This window comes from Anabrus simplex, chromosome 6 (assembly GCF_040414725.1).
Source record: "Anabrus simplex isolate iqAnaSimp1 chromosome 6, ASM4041472v1, whole genome shotgun sequence".
Taxonomy (NCBI): domain Eukaryota; kingdom Metazoa; phylum Arthropoda; class Insecta; order Orthoptera; family Tettigoniidae; genus Anabrus; species Anabrus simplex.
Genome location: NC_090270.1, coordinates 158,336,636 through 158,359,340, shown reverse-complemented (window position 1 = coordinate 158,359,340; position 22,705 = coordinate 158,336,636). Strand labels below are relative to the sequence as shown.

The window sequence follows — 22,705 nt, the reverse complement described above, 5'->3', positions numbered from 1 at the left end:
TAGGTTCGAATCCCACTATTGGCAGCCATGAAGATGGTTTTCCGTGGTTTCCCATTTTCACACCAGGCAAATCCTGGGGCTGTACCTTAATTAAGGCCACGGCCGCTTCCTTCCAACTCCTAGGCCTTTCCTCTCCCATCGTCGCCATAAGACCTATCTGTCTTGGTGCGACGTAAAGCCCCTAGCAAAAAAAAAGGAAACTTTCCACGTGTATTTAGGAAAGAATATGTCTCAGGATGGAACGAACAGAGTGAATCTCTTTTTAATGAGTATATTGAATCCATTACACACAATAAACCTCGTGATACAGTATTACTGTATTACTTACAAATTATTAATACTAACTCTTAAGAGAAATTTGTATTATGTCCATTTTTCTATAAAATTTGAAACACTTTACACCACACAGTATAACCTTGATTATCACTCCCCCAATTAACCATTCTGCGGATCTCAACTTTTTAAAAGCAATGTACAGTCGCTCCAAAGCTGAATGAGCGTACTCTTGATGGTGATGATAATAATAATAATTATTATTATTATTATAGTTTTACGTCCCACTAACTACTTTGACGATTTTTGGGAGACGCCGACATGCCAAAATTTTGTCTTGCAGGAGTTCTTTTACATGCTAGTAAATCTAACAACACAAGGCTGACATATTTGAGCACGTTCAAATACCACCCCGGACTGAGCCAGGATCGAACCTGCCAAGCTGAGGTCACAAGGCCATCGCCTCAACTGTCTGAGCCACTCGGCCCAGCTCTTGATGTCAAAATATCTTTATATAGTATTCTGTTTTGGAATAACTGTACACTGACTCTCCAACTCATGAGTCCATGATCATAACTACTGTATGTACAAGTGCACAGACTGGCAATTGGCACGGGAGACACGACTTCACTTTTTACTGTGTAATTTTACGTTGTGTAAAATGATTTAACTTATAACTGTTACGAAAGAGAGGGATGCTATTCCAACTCAACAGTTAAAAACTATTATCCATTCCATTACCGACGAATAATGTAATGTGCCCTCTCCCAACCTACGGAGTGTAGAGTAAGGTATGCTGGTCATTTCTACTTCAGAATGATACCTACAACTTATTTTGATAGTATGTAAAATCTGCGAGTACGTATCTTTCATCTCTTTTCTATCAACGTTGAATATTTTCACCACTTAGGCTACTGCATTGTAAGTATTTCCGAACGAACATGAATCAGAAACCAACCTAGCGGTCCGTCATAGTCAACCCTCACTATTTATAGACATGTAGGCTACATCCTGTAGTGCAGAGCAAGGAAAGGTGAGGTGAATATGACAGCCAAGAAATGTTGAGTTCAAAATCTACAGCAAAGAGAAAACATGAGGTTTTAGCCATTGAAAATAAAGTGGATATACTTTAATGTTTAAAGAAAGGTGAACTAGTCTCAAAATTAGCATCAGAATTTGGTGCTGGTGTGACAACAGTGCAGGACCTAATGAAGAATAAAGATAAGGTGTTGCAGATTGTGGCAAGTTCTGACAGTTCGCATGGACTCGCTAAATGAAAAATAATGAAAGGATCATTTTTAAAAGAACTGGATGCTAAGTTATTCACGTGGTTTCAGCAAAAGCGAGGCAAAGGTGTACAGTACCTATTAGTGGTCCTATGATAACAAGACAGGCACAAATTATTCACGAAGAGGGTCCTCACCTACGCTTAATAGTAGGCTACAGAGATTTAAGGGCAGACATGGCATTTGAGAATTAAACATCGAAGGAGAAAAGCAAAGTGGTGACAGCAGTGCAACAGAAAACTTTCAAAATGAATTTAAGCACATAACAGAGATACAATTTTGTTTCTAGTCAAGTGTACAATGCAGATAAAACTCTACTTTATTGGAAGTAAAACACTAGCAGCTGCTGAAGAGAAATCAGCCCCTGGTCGCAAATCTAGTAAAGAGTGTGTTACCATCTTGTGCCGTGTGAACGCTAGTAGCGATCATAAATTAAAATTAGCTGTTGTTGGCAAAGCGAAACATCCACATTCTTTCAAAGGGACAGTAATTTTAAATATTTTCCATTAGATTATCGCCATAACAAATGATACTTTCAGGATTTGGTTCCAAAATAAGTTCATTGCACGGGATCGAGATTTCTTGCCACCCAAAGGCTTGCCATCAAAGGATGTCCTTTTTCTTGATAATGCACCCCCTCAACCTGCTGATACAGAATTGAAATCAGAGGATGGAAACAGTTTTGTTTCCCATTTGCCACCTAATGTAACATTAATTCAGCTGATGGGCCAAGGCATCAGTGCAAACTTGAAGGCGCATTATAAACGGGAAATTCTAGGCCTCTTACTTTCCAAAGAAAAGCCGATGGTTGAGTTCTGGAAAAAACTCAATCTTAAAGAAGCGCTTTATCCTACCCAGAAATCATGGGATCTAGTAACTGCTCAGAACATCACTCGATTATGGAGAAAATTGTATGTTGATGTCGAAGAGCCCGCAGGTGATTTTCATGGGTTCATTATTGAAGATGAAAATTAAGGACTGGTGATCAAAGATATCCTGAAGACTATTGAAAATAATATTTATTTATTTATTCGTATCAGAAGCATACATTTTACATTGCATAATGGTACTTAATGACATACATATCAAATAGTGTCTGCCCAAAATTTTGCCAAATCACGGGCATTAGGTGTTGCAGCCATCAAGTCCTCTATTGTGCAACTTAAAGGACACTTACTACAGTTCATGAAATGGGCTGTGGTTTGGTCTTCACCACATTCGCATTGCCTGGATGTGCCAGGAAAGCCCCACTTTACCATATTGGTTCTTGATCTACCAACCCCAGTGCGAAGCCTGTTCAGCGATTTCCACGTAGACCAATGTTCCTCGTGTCCTGGGGGGAGATGTTCAATTGGTAGCATCCAATCAGCAAGTTGAGGATTTCTAGTTCTCCATAATCTCAACCGTGTGGATTGGGCAGATTCGTTTAAATCTTCGGTTGTATTCAGGAAACTCCTCCTAGACCTCAATCTTCGGTGGGCAGGTTCATATCCATTTAATGGGTGTGCACATGAGGCAAGTGCTTTAGTTCTCTCATTCATGGATGCAACTTCTCTTCTTATATCTGGTGGGGCGATTCCAGCCAAACAGTAGATTCTATCTCGTGGAGTTGGTCTCAAGCAGCCAGTAATGAGTCGACATGTTTCATTTAGAGAAATGTCAACTTGTTTAGCATGACTTGATCTGTACCAAACAGGGCAAGCGTACTCTGCAGCGGAGTAACACAGAGCCAGGGCTGTAGTTCTCAACGTCTTTGGATGTGTACTCCAATTGGTTCCAGACAACTTGCGAAGGATGTTGTTTCTAGCCGACACTTTCTGCTTGATGTTCATGCAGTGTTGTTTGTAGGTGAGAGCACGATCCAATGTTACACCTAGATATTTAGGTGTTGGGCAGTGATCTAGTTGAGTATCTTCCCATACTACCTGCAATTTCCTTGATGCCTGTCTGTTCTTTAAATGGAAGGCTCATACCTGAGTTTTAGATGGGTTAGGCTTCAATTGATTTCCTCTGTAGTAGTAGGATAGTTCAGAAAGAGCCTCTGATAACTTTTCTTCTACAACCTCAAAGCAGTTTGCTTGAGTAGCAATAGCTCGATCATCCGCATATATGAAACTTCTGGTGCCAACTGGAAGAGGTTGGTCATTCGTATAGATATTAAAGAGCATAGGGGCGAGAACACTGCCTTGTGGCAGACCATTCTTTTGTTTCCTCCATCGACTTTTCTGATCCTGAAATTCAACGAAGAACCTACGATTTTGGAAGTAACATCAAAATAATATTAATTTTGGAGAAGTGGATGAAGTAACATTAAGGAGTGGCTTCATACAGACAATGTATTGCCTGGGCTTCACATTTTAATTAATGATAAATAGTAACTAAAAGTGCGAACAGGAACTCGGCAGTCAGCTGCGAAATGACGAGTGAAAGTGAGGGGGATTGGAAAGAGGAGTGCATCACAATCAATCGTGTACCGCTTCACACCACACTGGAGTCGTATGAAACTTTGTTGAATTCTTGTAGCAAGAGGACGATTGGGATTTTTCAAACATTCTTGTAATTAGAAAGCTCAGAATGGACATACCACAGAAAACCATCTTCAGGGCTGCCGAGAATTGGGTCCGAACTCACTATCTCCCGGATACAACATATATATTTAAGTAAAATTTACGATTCCACCTATTCAATACAATATATTTTCGCAATGCAGTTTTTTACATTACAGCTTAATATTTATTTAGTACCGGTTTCGACCCTGTTTGGGGTCATCATCAGCCATATACAATTCAGTCGAAAGGTCCTAAAACAATACATTTTTAACATGACATTTTAGTTGAAATAAACAAATATGACATCGTCAAGCTTAAAAGTTAAATGATGATAACATACAAAGACGATAAAAGCACATGTATTTTAGTATTATGGCAAATTGAATGCCGTTATAGAGTAGCTACCGTTGAGTCCAGATACTGAGGTTCTTAAGTTCTAAAGGTGTATGACCATGTGAATTAAGTAAACACAAATGTGATGAAAGTTCGTAAAATAAGTGCTTCAGAACATGCTGTTGGAGAAGTGCTAATGTATTTCTAGGTACTTTTTTTTTTTGCTATTTGCTTTAAGTCGCACCGACACAGAAAGGTATTATGGCGACGATGGGACAGGAAAGACCTAGGAATGGGAAGGGGATATAAACATATCATTGGATGAATTTCAAGTAGAAGTCTAAGATACTGAAGGCAAACGCTGTGCGTGAAGGTTGAATAATGTTTGTAAGAAAAGGTTGGTGATTTCTCAGTTCATTGAGGAGCTGTCACGCTCCTCAAACCACTCCGCAAGGTCCAACTGCTCCGCAAACACTATCTGTCACGCTCCTCACACCACGCGCAAGGTCTAACTGCTCTGCAAACACTATCTGTCACGCTCCTCACACCTCTGCGCAAGATCCAATTGTTCCCCAGCCAGAAATTCATCCACCAGAGCAACACGGTGTGGTCGGGCATTATCGTCCATTAAGAGAAAGTCTGGGCCAACTGCACATCTGAAGAGTCGACATGTGGTCTCAGTACCTCATTCCTGTATGTTGGAGTGTTAACAATGTTCCTCGGATCACCCATGAAGATGGCAGGTCCGTACGGCCATTCAACATGATGCCACCCCACACCATGATGCCACCACCACCGTACTGGTCCCATTCTATGATGTTCTTGTGGTTGTATTGGCTACCCGGTTCTCTCCAGATTAATGTGCGACAGGAATCGTTCTGCAAACTGAAGCAAAATTCATCTCTGAAGAGCACGTCTCCATTAATTCATGGTCCAGTTTCGATGTTGACAGCTCAACAGTAAACGGGCCTGTCTCTGTGCTGAAGTGAGCGGGATGCACACCGCTGGACGTCAGGCAAACAGCCTTGCCGGGAAACGGCAATCCCCAAGATGGCTGCAATCTCTGCCGACAATTGTCTTGCAGGTGCACTCCGATTTCGTCGGGCGGTTAAGGCCAGATATCGGTCCTACTGTGGGGTGGTTACGCTTGGTCGACCTGGTACTGGCCTACAACTAACATCTCTTGTGTCTTGAAATCGTCTCCAAATGATGCAGATGTTGATTCCCAGAAGGAACCTAAAATATTTGTCCTGAATGAGTAAATTCATAATACCAATATAATAGTCCGTTATTGGACATTATAAATTTTCCAGCTAACTCATTCTTGGTTGCCTGCGTTTCGCCCTCGTGTGCTAAGTTAGGCTCATCAGTTGGGACTTAGCACACCACCCAAGACGCAAGGCTAGTGCATACTGTGGAGGCCACTGCATAGGCTATTTGAAGCCACCAGCAGTGCCAATGCACTATGAGAGCTAAGTCTCATTTACAAAAATAGATGCCTGCCTGGCCATCAAATGATGCAGATGTTGATTCCCGGAAGGAACCTAAAATATTTGTCCTGAATGAGTAAATTCATAATACCAATATAATGGTCCGTTATTGGACATTATAAATTTTCCAGCTAACTCATTCTTGGTTGCCTGCGTTTCGCCCTCGTGTGCTAAGTTAGGCTCATCAGTTGGGACTTAGCACACCACCCAAGACGCAAGGCTAGTGCATACTGTGGAGGCCACTGTATAGGCTATTTGAAGCCACCAGCAGTGCCAATGCACTATGAGAGCTAAGTCTCATTTACAAAAATAGATGCCTGCCTGGCCATCAAATGATGCAGATGTTGATTCCCAGAAGGAACCTAAAATATTTGTCCTGAATGAGTAAATTCATAATACCAATATAATGGTCCGTTATTGGACATTATAAATTTTCCAGCTAACTCATTCTTGGTTGCCTGCGTTTCGCCCTCGTGTGCTAATACCAATATAAATGGTCCGTTATTGGACATTATAAATTTTCCAGCTAGCTCATTCTTGGTTGCCAGCGTTTCGCCCTCGTGTGCTAGGGTGGGCTCATCAGTTGGTACCTAGCACACCTACCAATACGCTGGCTAGTGCATACCGTGGAGGCCACTGCGTAGGCTAACTGGAGCCACCGGCAGTGCCAATGCACTAAGAGACTTTGTCTCATCGCTAAAAATTGATGCCTGCTTGGCCATCAGATGATATAGATGTTGATTCCCATAGGGAATCTGAAATATTTGTCCTGAATGAGCAAATTTATAATACCAATATAAATGGTCCGTTATTGGACATTATAAATTTTCCAGCTAGCTCATTCTTGGTTGCCAGCGTTTCGCCCTCGTGTGCTAGGGTGGGCTCATCAGTTGGTACCTAGCACACCTACCAATATGCTGGCTAGTGCATACCGTGGAGGCCACTGCGTAGGCTAACTGGAGCCACCGGCAGTGCCAATGCACTAAGAGACTTTGTCTCATCACTAAAAATTGATGCCTGCTTGGCCATCAGATGATATAGATGTTGATTCCCATAGGGAATCTGAAATATTTGTCCTGAATGAGCAAATTTATAATACCAATATAAATGGTCCGTTATTGGACATTATAAATTTTCCAGCTAGCTCATTCTTGGTTGCCAGCGTTTCGCCCTCGTGTGCTAGGGTGGGCTCATCAGTTGGTACCTAGCACACCTACCAATACGCTGGCTAGTGCATACCGTGGAGGCCACTGCGTAGGCTAACTGGAGCCACCGGCAGTGCCAATGCACTAAGAGACTTTGTCTCATCACTAAAAATTGATACCTGCTTGGCCATCAGATGATATAGATGTTGATTCCCATAGGGAATCTGAAATATTTGTCCTGAATGAGCAAATTTATAATACCAATATAAATGGTCCGTTATTGGACATTATAAATTTTCCAGCTAGCTCATTCTTGGTTGCCAGCGTTTCGCCCTCGTGTGCTAGGGTGGGCTCATCAGTTGGTACCTAGCACACCTACCAATACGCTGGCTAGTGCATACCGTGGAGGCCACTGCGTAGGCTAACTGGAGCCACCGGCAGTGCCAATGTACTAAGAGACTTTGTCTCATCACTAAAAATGAGCTAGCTAGAAAATTTATAATGTCCAATAACGGACCGAGGGCGAAACGCTGGCAACCAAGAATGAGCTAGCTGGAAAATTTATAATGTCCAATAACGGACCATTTATATTGGTATTATAAATTTGCTCATTCAGGCAAAATATTTCAGATTCCCTATGGGAATCAACATCTATATCATCTCGTGTGCTAAGTTAGGCTCATCAGTTGGGACTTAGCACACCACCCAAGACGCAAGGCTAGTGCATACTGTGGAGGCCACTGTATAGGCTATTTGAAGCCACCAGCAGTGCCAATGCACTATGAGAGCTAAGTCTCATTTACAAAAATAGATGCCTGCCTGGCCATCAAATGATGCAGATGTTGATTCCCAGAAGGAACCTAAAATATTTGTCCTGAATGAGTAAATTCATAATACCAATATAATGGTCCGTTATTGGACATTATAAATTTTCAGCTAACTCATTCTTGGTTGCCTGCGTTTCGCCCTCGTGTGCTAAGTTAGGCTCATCAGTTGGGACTTAGCACACCACCCAAGACGCAAGGCTAGTGCATACTGTGGAGGCCACTGCATAGGCTATTTGAAGCCACCAGCAGTGCCAATGCACTATGAGAGCTAAGTCTCATTTACAAAAATAGATGCCTGCCTGGCCATCAAATGATCGCCATCGTCTTCTTTCTCCCAAATCTTCCCAGCCCAAACTTTGCAACATTTTTGTAACGCTACTCTTGTGTTGGAAATCACCCAGAACAAATCGAGCTGCTTTGGATTTTATCCAGTTCTTGAATCAAGTAATCCTGGTGAAGGTCCCGTACACTGGAACCATACTCTAGTTGGGGTCTTACCAGTGACTTGATACAACAGATAGGGAATCTGCCACCTGGGCGACTGCCCTAAATGCAGATCAGTATTGATTGATTGATTGATTGATTGATAGGAAAAAAACAGATAGGGAATCTGCCACCTGGGTGACTGTCCTAAATGCAGATCATTATTGATTGACTGATTGGGTTATTCACATAAATGAAGTTGTAAATAATGGGTACAAATCTCTGCACGTGGTTATGATGGTATTTAGGAGTTGTAGTAAGGATATAAAGGAGAGAGCATATAAATCTCTGGTAAGACCCCAACTAGAGTATGGTTCCAGTACATGGGACCCTCACCAGGATTACTTGATTCTAGAACTGGAAAAAATCCAAAGAAAAGCAGCTCAATTTTTCCTGGGTGATTTCTGACAAAAGATTAACATTACAAAAATGTTGCAAAGTTTAGCTGGGAAGACTTGGAAGAAAGGAGATGAGCTGCTTGACTAAATGCTACGTATATGTGGTGGAAAGGTTGAACTTCCCAAACGTACAAGTTGGAATTTGTTATACTGTATATAATAACTCCACCATGGATCAAGATGATATTTATTACTGTACTTGTAATAACTGCTACATTCTGAGCTGTCAGTGAAGAGATGGCGTGGAATGACATTAGTAGACAAATAAGTTTGAGTGATGTTTTCAAAAGTAGGAAAGATAGCAAGAGGAGTTAGGAATTGGGATAATTTACCAAGGGAGATGTTCAGTAAATTTCCAACTTATTTGTAATCATTTAAGAAAACTCTAGGTAAACACCAGACAGGGAATCTGCCACCTAAGCAACTGCCCTAAATGTGATTGATTGATTCATTGATTGATTCATTCATTCATTGGACATTAATGAGATTCCAGCCCTCTTGCCAATCTTACATTTCTGGCAGTGCTGCGAATAGGACCAGGGCTTCAAAGAACAGCAGCTAATAGCGGTGTTACACTATGGAGATTAACTGAATTACTACTGAAATGTGTTCAAGGAATCTTAATTTTCTATAATCCTTTAGCTATTCATTTCTATGGGTTTTCATTAAATATGCTGTATATCAAAATTAAATCAAAATATCACATCTAGAATGCCAGTATAACATTAGACAGGGTATTTTTTATGACTTGTTTCGCGTGTCAGGGGAACATGCACGGAAGGCGATAGCCGGGCGACTTGTTTGCCGAGAGATATATTGCTCTGAGTGGTGCTGCACAACCAGCTAAAAAAAAGAGACCCTGTATATTTCAATGGTTTACAAGTGTGTAAAGAAAATTGTAGTGATAGCTATCACAGCACTGGATAATTCAAAACAAACCTGTGATGTTAACAAGGATTATCAATGATTAGCTTGGAAGGAAGCATGATCAAGAAGTTGAATATAACAAAATTATGTTAAACAAAATGTAGGCAGAAACATATCCAAAACACAAGTCTTGAAATACTTACTACACTTTCAAGGGTTGCCAATTTGTTTTGGAAAAGAAAAGGATATTTTCACACAACAAACTTTCAAATGGCAGCATATTATGCATTACCGACCGAGTGGCTGCATGATTTGGGTCACATAGCTATCAACTTGCATTTGGGAGATAGTACGTCCAAACTCCACTGTCAGCAGCCCTGAAGATGTTTTTCCGTGGTTTCCCCATTTTTACATCAGGCAAATGCTGGAACTGTAACTTAATTAAGATCGCAGTCACTTCCTTTCTGCTCCTAGCCATATCCTATCCCAACATCACTGTAAGACCTACATTTGTGTCAGTGTGACACAAAGCAAATTGAAAAAAAAAAAAAAAAAAATCATCTAAAATACACAACATAATGGATTCTGTGCATAAATAGGTTACCTAGGTCATTGATGGTAACAGAAGTAGAGTGAGACCATGACGACAATGGCTGGACTCTGTATCTAATGATTTAAAGATAAATGGCATGGAACAAAACAAGGCCACAGAGCTTGCAGCAGAGACTAGCAAATTCACAGTGGTTTGCAGACAACGCCTAAAGGCATAACAGTCTATAATGAAGAAGTATGTATTATATGTATGTATGTATTACCACAGTTAACCCTAATTTAAACATATAAGGTTATAAAACACATTTCATAACATAAGGTTATAAATAATAATAATAATAATAATAATAATAATAATAATAATAATAATAATAATAATAATAATAATAAAATCACTAACACGCTAAGTTAGGAAAAAATAGGCCACAGTAGAAGAAATGATAGCCGTCTCCATAAAAAGCTATACCATACCTAAAAATTTAATGAGTGGTGTCTTTAAAAGTAGGAAAGATCACAATATGAAGATAAAGCTGGAATTCAAAAGGGCAAATGTTCATTTATAGGAAGGGGAGTTAGGGAATGGAATAACTTACCAAGGGAGATTGCCCTAAATGCAGATCAGTAGCGACTGATTGATTGATAATGTATGAGGAGTCTCTGTTCACACGGCGCTATTTTCACCCTATAAAAGTTGTGGAAAAACGTAAAGAAACATATAGGCCTAATGAAAGGCACAACGAACTTACCCATGATCGCATATGGTACTATCTTTGAAGGATCACATATTTCTGGTCTGGATTGCTGATGACATTCAATAGTAGGCCTTATTCAACTACTGTAATTCATATGGATGAAATATTAAAAAATGTTATGAAGTGGAAAAAGCACCTCTTGAACAGACTCTCCTTATATGTTAACACTGAAAATAAACCATAAAAGTCTTCAATTACGGAAGGTGAAATTTAAGAGAAATAGCCATACGAAAACGTACTCTGGCAACTCAAGTAACAGTAATATTACTACAGTAACTAGAACATAAAGAACCCATGCAACGCCAATAACTCTTCATGTGCACGTAATTACGTCCAAATTTCACGCCTTCATAGCATTTGTGTAAACACATAAATACATAACTTGCACCGAATGATGCATCGTCCAGAAATTAATCAATTTCCAACATACTCAGTTACTCACTTACGGAAATAAAGCATAAATCGAAGATCCCAAATCGACACACCACAACATACGATAAGATTTCACACGAAACAGAAGACTAGTGATTATAGAGCCGGTGTAATCACATCTGATCACATCTGTTGGTCGCTGGTTGTGTTTACACAGCCGTCAGCTGACTCGTGACGCATTGGTGAAGGACTGAAGGGGGCGGCGCCAACGCATGCTTGCGCAGGATGACGCAGCATACACGACAAATAGGTCTGTGAATCCTCTCGTAAGATATGATCAATCCAATGATTATATAATAAGCAGGAATACAGGGCTATAATGGTAAGGGAAGAACGAAAGATGTTTAGTAATATGTTCAGACTTCAAATTGGAACTATACCTACATCACTGTGAGCAAGAAGTTATTTGTCCTATTACTGAGTAATCAGATTACTATATACACCTGCAACCCGACCCGAACGGCATCGTGATAGTTATTGCAAGACCAACTAATTGTTTTATTTTTATTTTTTTATAGTTGGTCTTGGGCAAACAATGCCTGTGTTCGAGCGGGATCGAGCCGACCCGATACAAAGAGAATGGGTATACGCGCCGAGGTACGAGTCTGTTCCAAGCAAGCTGGAGCAGTCACATGACCGAAGGTGGAGTCCAAAATTAGAAGGCTTATAGATTACCGAACTCTATGTAATTAAGTTTCATCTTTAAATTTCTGTTCATACAGCAACAAAGTCCAAATACAGAACATTTTTCAACATCATCCGTCTTAACAATATCACTTATGCATATTATCACGAGATTTGGTAATCGATTCACGATTCCTTCATGAATGTATGTGAAGAACCGCCGTCTCAATCTGTATAAACATAGGTGGGGACGGAGTAGAGCGGAGCAGTTGTTGTGACGTCATCACCCGGGTACCGAGTGAACGGAATGTGGCGGCACGTTTAAATACGTTATTGGTATGGCAACGTAAATGCAATGCCCTTTTCTCACAACATAACTATTTTGCTGAATACAGCAATGTTGTTTTCTGCTGGAGAAGCCGACCTGCTCATTTCGTCCTTGTGATGCCTCTTGATATAATCCCACAAATTTGATACGCCACCACCCGTCGCGTAAATGCGGCCGCAAAATTTGCATTTTGCTTATTTTTATCACCAGTAATTTCAAAGAACTGCCATGCATCAGACGGTTTTCGTGGCATTTGTGATACAATTTTCTGTAAAATTTATGCAATTCCTTAAATATTCTACAACATGAATACCATCTCAAAATGGGATTAAATATCAAACGAATACCACAATTATTATCTACTATGCTTTGCATCATCTACAAAACACAACAAGCGGAGGAAATATAGACGCAAATTAAGAAACACAGACTGAATACAGGTGCAATACTCTTACAAGGGGAGGCCACGAAGTTCGGATCACGCAGTATCTTCAAATTTTGTACACATTTAGTAGTCCATTAGGACAAGATAATGTGCAAGTTGTAAGGTGTAGGCCTACTACTATGGCGTTCTCGAGAAAATCGCAAGAGAAGTTTTCGCGTCGAATATGTACCGGTGCGTTGCGATCATGAGCACGAAACTATGGTGGTCGAGTGGTTAGCGTTCAAGCTCCGTAATCCCTGGCTCGCTGGATCGAGTCCCGCTTGTTTTGTTTTTCAACACTGGTCATATTCTTTCATATATATTACAATTCGAAGGTAATATAATTTTTAAAAGTATATTTACATGAGCTTTTAATGGATTTTCAACGTTTTTACTAATGTTTATCATTACAAAAAAATATATTTCTTTCTTTCTTTCTTTCTTAATCTGTTTACCCTCCAGGGTCGGTTTTTTCCTCGGACTCAGCGAGGAATCCTACTTCTACCGCCTCAAGGGCAGTGTCCTGGAACGCGAGAGTTTGGGTCGGGGATACAACTGGGGAGGATGACCAGTACCTCGCCCAGGCGACCTCACCTGCTATGCTGAACAGTGGCCTTGTGGAGAGATGGGAAGATTGGCAGGGATAGGTAAGGAAGAGGGAAGGAAGCGGCCGTGGCCTTACATTAGGTAGGGGCCTACATCCCGGCATTTCCTCGAAGGAGAAATAAATGGAAAACTACGGAAAACCACTTCGAGGATGGCTGAGGAGGGAATCGAACCCCCACCTACTCAGTTGACCTCCCGACGCTGAGTGGACCCCGTTCCAGCCCTCGTATCACTTTTCAAATTTCGTGGCAGAGCCGCGAATCAAACCCGGGCATCCGGGGGTGGGAGCCAATCACACTAACCACTCCACGACAGAGGTGGACTACAAAAAAAAAAAAAAAAAATCATTTATAATTATCAACAAGTAAACGGTCCAATGCATAAAGTATTCCTGAAAATGTATTCCTGTCGTGATTTGTGAAATCCCTGATACCTGACAGTTAAATTAAAAATAGGAGAGGATTTCCACCAATCAATACTTATTTATTGTATATATTAAATTAGAGGACCGGTTTCGACCTCATATTCAAGGTCATCTTCAGCTGAACCATACATACATATTTATATAATGAAGCTTTGATTAAGATTGTGGTGTTGAAGGAATGCCATATGATGATGATGTACATTTAGTTACATACAAATGGGGCACGTCTTAGCGTGAACTGGCGTATATGTCATTCTGTACAATATTGCAACTGTATGTCTAAAATGTTGAAGGTCTTAAAACTAGTGTATAAAACACGTCTTTTCCTAAACTAACTTATATATATGTACAAGATAAAAACAATATATACATCGATGTATTGACCACCAAGCAAGAACGAATGTTCATATGCATGAAGTGTTTTTGCAGATGGCAGCACTTACCGCACCCACAGCACATGTTGGTTAAATGACAGTTCGTCTGTAACACCAATATAAAATGAAAAATAATCCTTGACATTTACTAATTGAGAAGATAATGCACATACAGAAACTATAATTTCACAATTGAGCTTGGCTTAAGATATAGAAATGTAAAATACGGTATATAAAATCTTACCAGTTACAGTAGAAATATTACGATAATCCCTCTGCTTAATAGTAGATAAAAATTTCAGAATTTTCTCTGCACGAGTAACGAGGCACCTTTTCAGTCCTTTTCTTACTGTTATTTACCAGCAGTGGACGCAAAATAAATTAAGGTAATGCCCCAGCATTTGCCTGGTGTGAAAATGGGAAACGACAGAAAACCATCTTCAGTGCTGCCAACAGTGGGGTTCAACCTCACTATCTCCCGATTACTGGATACTGTCCGCACTTAAGCGACTGCAGCTATCGAGCTCGGTAAAAGAAATTCTATCGCTATTTCGCTGACCCTTTGTTCATGACCAGATACGTTTTATAGCAGATAATGCAGTGCGTGCATCAGTTATGTCACACATCTAATCTCACAGCACTAAATAGAGCTTTTATTGCGTCTCCAGAAAATCATCTAGTGAGAACATAAGATAACCGATTTTGTAACAGACAAGACACACATTCCACTATAGATTTCACAGTTAGCGAGACAGCGTCTGCCGTCTCATTAGTCAAACACTTCAGTTTTCCACATTTTGATTCGAACTGAATTATTTTATCATACTCGTTGAAATCATCACTCAACCACTGTAAGTATTTTGTCTGCCGATGAATAGAAATGCACATAATCTTAATTATTTTGACGAATGTGCTAAGTTCTGTCAGTGACGTCGTGGAATGTTAAAAATTTGTAAATTGATTCCATGAAGTGCACCGTCGATTCCGCGTATGAAAAGTCTAAACATGTGTTTATAAACGGGCATGGTTTTCTTTCATGAAGCGAATAGCAGCAGTGACCACTGGGATAATATTTGCACAGCATAACAGTCATCTTTTCCAAATTCCTCTGTTTATTCATAATACCGAACAGGCTTGGATGTCAAGTCTCTCTGGAGACAATAAACTTCTTTCACATATTTGGAGGTGATGAAGCCATTGCTGTTATTTCACTTTCTAGGAACTGGGACCTCACGTTTGTCAAATGGTAATAGTGAAAAGTGAAAAGAAGTTTACGACTAGGATAACATGGATGAGTCACACAGGAAGTAGGCAGCAGGAATAGAGAACTTTTTGAAAGTCCGTTTACAACAAAACACAACAGTTTATTCGCGAGAGCAGGAGCTTTTGCAATATCAGTGCCGCATACACCTTCAACATTGACCACGCAAACGAACTTGTCACTGGTTTGGTCGTAGCGGAGCCATACCTAATTAGCCGTTTAATCGGCAATCACTGTTACACTCCTCTCTGTTGGTCTGAAAGTTTTACATTCAGCTCTAGGTCTTTTCTTCACTAATTGGGAAATCCCGACAAACACTATCAACATTCTCCATTTAGGCTGCCTGTCCAGAGTACTTTCTAACGGAGCTGATACTAGACCAGGAGCCCTGCCATATTCGTAACCGTTTGGGATACTATTCCCCACGCCACATAGTACCCTGCGATTTGTTCTGACCACGTGGATTTTGTCTTGCGGAAATTATGGGTTTGATTTTAAAGATAAACGGTCTTTTGTTCATTATATTTAGCTGCTTCCTTTACTTTATTCAGACGATGAATTTCTGAGTTGTCGCGGGATTTCCTCTGTAGTCTTTTAACTTCATTATGGTTAGTCATCAGCTGTTATCTCAGTCTCAGAATTCTTGATTGGAGCCTCTAATGTCTGATTTCCTGATAACTGCTGTCATTCTTACTCGTTGGAATGTTGACTTTAATTGAGGCATCCAATGTATTTCTTGCGGTTGAAGAGCTTGTTTCACCATAGATTTCTTCCAAAGAAGTATCCTGTCGCTGTCTGGTCTTCCGTGGAGCTATTTTTCTGCCTAGAAGGTTATTGGGATAATTCGAAGAGCGACTAGGCACGCTCCCTGGCTTCAATATATTTTTCTTTTAGTTTTACCTTTTATCTCATCTCTTAAATTCAGGCTACAAACACGAGAATAATCAGATAGAATCCACTGACTACCCTTGGTTGATCCTTGCCTTGGTAGCATTAAGCCAATTTTCCCTAAGTTCTTTCCTTGGGGAGAGGGGGGATTTCAGAAATCCTCACACCTGAAGAATTTGGATTTCTTGCTATGATATACAGAGAGGAACACAACAATTCATCATTTTACGACCTGTGACACACACATAAATGCTCGATGCAAATGCACTGGAACACAACAACGTGGGTACGGAGATAAGTTAGGTGTGTTAAGTGGCGCCCCTAGCGGAGGTCTGCGACACTAAGAGCTCACGCTAAGAAGCATGTTAACCGCATAGCACAGAGCAGGCAGTATACAGGACTGAGACGGCGGTGATGAGAAGTTACATTCAAACGTTTAATGCGGCATGTTAAACTGATATCCTTATATTATAATATGCTATGAAAAGGACAAAGCATGTATCCATAACATTCCCCGCGTACTAATGGAAGTGATTCCTCGCAAGGCAGTATTTGTGTATCTTGTAACTGCCGTATGTTTGACACAACATTATGAATCCACAACCTGTTTCCAGTCATTCAACCGGGTCAGGAATGGAATGAATGAAGCCACCATCTAACGGCGAGGATAGGAATTGTGCCAGCTGCCGAAGCCTGGCCCACTCCTCTGGGGCAATGATTAATGAATGACAGAGGAAGTGGTGAAATGATATTAGAGAGTGTTGCTGGAATGAAATATGACAGGAAAACCGGAGTACCCAGAGAAAAACCTGTCCCGCCCCCGCTTTGTCCAGCACAAATCTCACATGCAGTGACCGGGATTTGAACACGGAACCCAAAGGTAAGAGGACGGTGTGCTGCCACCTGAGCCACGGAGGATCACATGGTAATATTATTTTTATGTCGTCATGCTTTGGGCCAAAGAGAACGAGTGTTTTGGGTGGCTAAGACAGCTGTGTAGCGCGACAGGCAAGGTGCTCCTTCTGTCCTGAATGTCGGGGGCTTTTGAATCTCCTCCTTGGAAAAGAATGACCCTTTTTGCTCCTATAGAAGAATTCAAGTAAGAAAGTATTGATATCCTATCAATCGTTAACACAAATAAATATACATTTATAAATATTATTATGCAGCATTGCACTGCGTGAAATATATAAAAATCAAAAGCATCCCTTCCGTGACTCGGGATTTCAAGCTGTATCCTTACCAAATTTCAGACCAATCGGTCCAGTAGTTTTCGAGCCTATCCTAAACAAACAAAACAGACACCATCCCATTTTTAGTACCGGTAATAGTATAGGTGATTTGCATGAACTGATGACAAATGTGTCAACAACTGAAGACAAAATATCATACATTTTTAGTCTTATTACCATTCAAATACTGGTATGTAACTATTTTGACGTGTAATGTTAACACAATATACTTTGTTTTCCTTTTTCTGTATTTATACGGCCCAAGCGACACATTTTAGTACACAATTGGTTTAGCCTATTCTGATGGAGGCATTTGTAACCAATCATCACACAAACACAAATTCTGACTGTCCCCAATATGCAGATACAGTATGGGGCAAAATGATATTATGTACAAACGACACGGAAGTAATAGTAAACAGAAGATGAACTGGTACTGTCCAGCATAATACTCTTTGGGTGTTAGTAAGAGCAAGCCGCTAGGTTGTGGCACACACAAAAGCTCGAACTAAGCTCGAAATTGTTCAAACTCTGATGTCATTTGCTTGAGCAGCTCAAGTCGGGCTCAAGCACATCACTAGTCTGTGGTAGTCAAGGAACATAGGTGGTGATTGCTAAACTTTTGAAATAAGGTGGCAGTTGAAGTCTGAGTCAAATGGGAAGGGTTTGGCTTCGAGAGGCTTGTCCAATCAAACGAAAGTTACATATGTTGTCGCGTTATCCCACACACACAATATGTACTGATACGGTAGTTGTCCACGGAAAATTTCATTTCGATACACCAGGCTATGATATTTTTTAAGCACTTCATAAAAATGAGCACAAGAGTAAAATATTCCCATTTGACACAGTCTATAGAACAATTATATACAGATATCGACATAAGTAAAAATAAACTTTATATTAAATATTCTAAGAACAAACAAACAAATTCTCCTCACAGGTATATAGGTCATAAATCATATCAACATGTAGATGCACCTTTTTTCACAGCTATAATGTTCTGTATTTAAAAAAAAAAAAAAAAAAAACCTGTAGTCTCCATTGACAGTTTAAGTTGGACACAAGCATTTGTACACTTAACAGAAAATTAGTCTTCCAACATAAAAATAACAGTGATTTCCTCTTCATGATACTCTGTGTCTGTGAATGATTTCCCTCAAACATTTGGGCATGGAATACACAGATTTTCTACTTGTTTCTGTTCTAATAATATACCATTCTTGCTGGAGTATGTTTCTCTGTTGCAATTAATGTGATATATGAAGTTTCCTTGTTGTTATCTCAATACAGAGATATGCTACTCAATTGGATTGAGATCTGGAGACTGAGCTGCAGTTTTAAGACTGTGTACTGTACTGTAAATTAATCAGAGTTGGAAAATATCTGACATCTTTATTTGGAATCATCATACTGCTGGAAGGATTACCCTTCATTTTAAGGTTTATTTCGTGTTGTTTTCCATTGTTTATTCAATATTGACTATCACCATCATGAAATTCTGTTGCAAAAATTCGAAAAAATTTACCGAAAAAATTATGCGGACTAAAGAGTCGGTGACCCTTATAGAAGGAACAAATTTGCTGCCTTTAGACAATGGATACACCATTCAAGTTGGATTACACTGCATTAGTTGATTATTTCCTGATCATTTATGCAGAGCATACAGAAATGGTAATACAAGTTTTGGTACAGTATTGAGAACATTAGCTGTACTTACAATGATACGTATAAGTTAGGGTGTTTGCTCAGAAGAGTTAAATGAAAGTACATTCTGGGAAATGGGCTGGACTAGGAAGCAGTGAAATGAGCGAGTGATCACATGGTTTGAGTCACATAGCTGTCAGCTTGCATTTGGGAGATAGTGGGTTCGAACCACCCTGTCGGCAGCGGTAAAGATGGTTTTCCATGGTTTACCATTTTCATACCGGGCAAATGCTGGGGCTGTATCTTAATTAAGGCCATGTTCAATTTCATCCCACTCCTAGCTCTTTCCTATACCCATAGCCGCCATAAAACCTATCTGTGTTGGTGCGATGTAAAGCAGATTGTAAAAAGAAAATTTTAAAGGAAGCGGTGATGAAAGTATAGGGAGGTGGAAGCCCAGTAAGGATGACATAAAGTTGTTAGTGTTAAACTGTATATATTGTTATGTGCTCAAGAGACCATCGTCTTGTTGCAGCCCCTTCGATATTTCCTGAAAGAGATGACTAAGCCGGCTAGGTGAAACTCCCAACCCTCCCCCGAGTACCCTCTCTCACTCTCTCTCTGTGTGTGTGTGTGTGTGTGTGTGTGCGTGCGTGCGTGCGTGCGTGTGTGTGAGTAATTCTGTGAACTGAAGCAGCTATCGTAAGTGTAACTGGAACAGTGTTAGTGCGTGTGTGTGTGCGTGTGTGTGCATGCGCGCGCGCGCGCGTGTGTGTGTGTGTGTGTGTGTGTGTGTGTGTGTGTGTGTGTGTGTGTGTGTGTGTGTGTGTGTGTGTGTGTGTGTGTGTGTGTGAACTGAAGCAGCTATCGTAAGTGTAACTGGAACAGTGTTAGTGGTCGCTTTGTGAGTACTGCTCTGCTGTTTACCACTGTTGAACTATTGCTGTTTAGTTGTGTACTGCATGCAACTGTGTAAATCACTGGAGTCAACCAAGGAACAGTCATCGTGTGTTGTGTGGCCAGCAGCCTGTGTTCAAACCTAGCTGTCTACATGTACCTCCGGAGTGGGGTGACTGGACTAGTGAATGCAAATAAAAGGCCTGTCAATCAGGCCTATAGGATCATTCTGGTGTGTGTAAGTAAAACTTAAGGATGAAAGTAACTTTTGCTACAGTATGGTACGGTAAGGAGTATGTGATGAGACAAACAGAAATGATACTTTTATACAGAAACAATAAATTACATGAAAGTTACTGCGACTCATAATGGTCACCTGGACATCACAAAGGAAGGGACATGGTTCTTAAAAGGGTGTGTGGTCACCACGGACAGCGATGCATGCTTTGCAATATGTTCCCATGCTGGCCACAAGATTGGTAAGGAGTTTGTGTGGTAGGGCATTCTATTCCTCCACCAGCGTGGTTGAAAATTGCTGGATAGTCATTGGTGCATGTAGATGTGATGCAAATTGTCTGCCCAATATGTTCCACACATGCTCAATGGGATTTAATTCATGGGAACGGACATGCCAGTCCATTAGCTTAATATCCTCTCATTCCAAGAGTTCCTCCACCTGCGCTGTTTGCTGCGGTCGTGCATTATCATGTATAAAAATTAAGTTAGGGCAGAATGCACCCCTGAAAAGATACACATAGGGAAGGAGTACACTGTCACAATAACATTGACCAGTGAGTGTACCCTGTTCAAAAAGTTGGAGATCAGCAAATGAGGTGTCTACCTTGGTGGCAAATGGTACACTAAAATACATTATTGTCAAGCACTAAATATTAAATTAACAAGAGAAGAAAATTTTCCTATAATACAATATTATACAATTTACGCTAACAATGTTTTCTATTAAACACACAGCTCATCCTTAATAAATTTATATTGTTTACAAAATTCTACTTATAATATCTCCTGTACTACTTACAAATATAGTCAACTGATATACAGTGTGTGGAATTACTTCAAATGATACTATACAACTGGTATAAGATTAATATTTACATTGCATTTATTTACTTATTTACTTGTTTTTTTTTTTTTTTTTTTTTACCCGTTGTGGAACCTAAGTAGCATAATGACCTGCTGCGTCTTAACCAGAGCCCCTTTTGCCACCACTTTTCAGAGTTCCTGAAGGGCCTTCACAGCTACTGTAGCGATCCCAGGGCCCTCGAAGTCCCCACTGTACTTCACCCCTACAGGCAGTCCCCTACTTTGGCTGTCCAAACTCCTTAGATCAGGGGATGGAATTAATTTATTCACTCACATTTTTTAAATTTACAATAACCTGCACTGGTCGAATGCCCTCTAACACTTCATTTATTTTCTCTGTTGCTGTTTATTCTCTTCTTGAATATCAGTACAGATTTTGGAAAAGGATCAAACACTACCCCTGGTAAACTGTTCCACTCCTTCACACCCTTTCCAATGAATGAAAATTTACCCCAATCGCTTCTGCTAAAATTCCTTCTAATTTTATATTTGTGGTCAGTCCTGCCGATATAATTATTTTCCAACTGAAGCCTCTCACGGATATCTCCCCATGCTTCTTCTCTTGTATAGGCTCTATATAATCCTATAAGTCTAGTTTTCTCCCTTCTCTTACTTAAAGTTTCCCACCCAAGTTCCTTTAACATTTCTGATACACTACTCTTTCTCCTGAAATCTCCTGTTACAAATCTTGCTGCTTTCCTCTGCATACTATCTATTTCTTTTATTAGGTATTCTTGGTGAGCATCCCAAACACTGTTTGCATATTCCAATAATGGACGAACCATACTCAAGTAACTTTTTTCTTTTAATTCTGTGTTGCATCCTTTAAGTAGCCTCATTATGACATGTAACGATCTGTATGCTTTCCCAACAATGTCATCAACATGACCCTTCCAGTGCAAATTACTTTCAAATCTCACACCAAAGTATTTGCACTTGCCATCTTTTGGGATAACTACCTCATCCAAAGTATATTAAAATTCAGTTTTAAAGCTCCTGTTTGTAAAAGTTGTAACAGTTGATTTGCCTCCATTAACCTTCATATTATTTTCTTCAACCCATTGTTGGATACTTTCAAGGTCCCTTTGTAATTCTGAACAATCCTCAATGTTGTTTATTTCCCTATAAACAATTATGTCATCTGCATACAATCTTATTTTTGATGTTATATTGTTCCCTAAATCATTTGCGTACATTAAGAAAAGTAACGAACCGATTATACTACCCTGTGCAATTCCCTTCCAAACTTTCTCTTCCTGAGATACATTATTTCCTACTTTGAATTTCTGAACCCTTGAATTTAGAAATGTTTTTATCCAATGTGTAACCCTTACGTCCAATCCTATTCTCTCCAATTTCTTTAATAATATTACATGTTCCACTCTATCAAAGGCTTTGGAAAGATCTATGGCTATGCAATCTAAGTGACCTCCTGAATCCAAATGATCTGATATGTCCCGCTGAAATCCCACCAGTTGTGCCTCACAAGAAAATTTCTTTCTAAATCCATAC

The 22,705-nt window shown here is 40.0% G+C and overlaps 1 protein-coding gene across 1 annotated transcript in view; it reads right to left on the bottom strand.

Annotated features, from left to right (window-relative positions):
* Nucleotides 1-11,581, bottom strand: part of LOC136876242 (glutathione synthetase) — a 226,809-nt gene extending 215,228 nt beyond the window's left edge. Inside the window, exon 1 of the mRNA XM_067150023.2 lies at nt 11,402-11,581. The gene's annotated coding sequence lies outside the window, so the exon portion shown is untranslated. The remainder of the gene's footprint in view (nt 1-11,401) is intronic.
* Between the last annotated feature and the right edge of the window lie 11,124 nt (nt 11,582-22,705).